Genomic DNA, 1,651 nt, shown 5'->3' with positions numbered 1-1,651 from the left:
ATATATATGGGCGATATGAGAATATACCGAATTGTGTGTGGCATAATTTGAGTTGCCTACATTGTGTATTTGATGAAATAATGTGGGTGACATGAGATGCCTATTTTTTGCCGAAATGTCGATTCAATTCCGTTTTGGCGAATTTCGGGCAAACTCAATATGTCCTATGTTTAGGGAAGGTCATGCCGAATTTTTGTATGAATTTGATCCATGCATGCATATATACGTGTTTATAATATTTGCTCCACGCTCAGGTGATCATGAAGGTCAATGGAAGGATGGTGGAAATATACTGGCAATCCGCTTTGGACGACATGTATGAAAAAATACTGAAGGATGTTTTATGTCCGTGTCGAAAATGCAAAGGAATAGTCCGGCTCGACCCCTTTGAGGGTGGCACATTCAAGGTGCACCTGCTCATGCATGGTTTCATGCATGGCCATACTTGGTGGATAAGTGAAGATGATGATGATGATGAGGATGTCGACGGGGCAGGAAATAACGACATGGGGCCACCAGACGAAGAGATGACCGATTATGTACCCGAAGAGGAAGACGGCCACGGAAATGTGATGGCGAAGAGGCGGTTCAAGGAGGAGAAGACGTGAACACGCCGCCGTCTTCATCGCTACTAAGTTCAGCCATGCGGGACCCGCATGTCCGAGACCTTCTTCGCAAGAAGATGACTAGCGACAGAGTTGCTTCTAGAGAGGAGGCCAAACTGGCGCAACTGGAGGTAGACTCGATGAATCCTTTGTATGATGGTTGCAATCCCGAGGTGACCCGCTTGAGTTTCACACTAGAACTTCTAAAGACAAAGGCAAAAAACAAATGGACAGATACAAGCTTGGATGAGCTTTTGAAGTATCTAAAGAAGGTTCTTCCCGCGGGAAGCCTGTGTCCTACTAGTGTCGAGGAGGCAAAGAAAATCGTGTGCCCTCTTAATCTGCGACACATTAGATATCACACATGCATCAATGATTGCATCATATATCGGAACGAGCACGCGGAAAAAACCATCTGTCCAAAGTGCAATGCTTCACGATATAAAAAGGCCGGAAAGAAAGCTCCACATGAAGTTGTATGGTACTTTCCGATCACTCCGCGTCGACAGCGGTATTTCATAGATCCTAAGGAAGCGAAGCTTATGCGCTGGCACGCGGAGAGGGTGAAGCCAGATGACAGAGATGAGCCGAAGCTGAGACACCTCGCAGATGCTAGCCAGTGGAGAGCATTAAATGCTGAATTTGGTTTTTTTCGCAAATGATGCAAGGAATATCGTGCTTGGCGCTAGTAGTGATGGCATGCATCCGTTTGGCAACCAAAACACCATTCATAGCACATGGACCATGTTTGTATGGATGTCCAACCTCCCCCCTGGTTGTGCATGATGGAAAAATACATACACATGGCTATGCTTGTTCAAGGGCTGAGACAACCGGGAAATTATATAAATTTGTATCTCAGGTTACTGAAAGAGGAGCTACATACCTTATGGAGAACGCCGGCCAAGACATGGGATGCAATCAAAGGAGAGTATTTCTACATGAGAGCCGCGCTGATCACGACGGTGCAGGACTATCTCAGTTACGGCTATCTCTCCGGCCAGGTGTGCCACGGATATTGCGGATGCACAAGGTGAATGGATGAT

At 46.3% G+C, this 1,651-nt stretch overlaps 1 pseudogene; it reads left to right on the top strand.

Annotated features, from left to right (window-relative positions):
* The first annotated feature begins 257 nt into the window (after window positions 1-257).
* On the top strand, window positions 258-1,267 carry LOC147985134 (uncharacterized; annotated as a pseudogene).
* Window positions 1,268-1,651: the final 384 nt, after the last annotated feature.

The sequence above is a fragment of the Triticum urartu genome, chromosome 2A (genome assembly GCF_056163025.1).
Source record: "Triticum urartu cultivar PI428250 chromosome 2A, HENAU_Tu73, whole genome shotgun sequence".
Classification (NCBI taxonomy): domain Eukaryota; kingdom Viridiplantae; phylum Streptophyta; class Magnoliopsida; order Poales; family Poaceae; genus Triticum; species Triticum urartu.
Note: the sequence above shows the minus strand (reverse complement) of the source record. Positions and strands in the feature narration are given on the sequence as shown.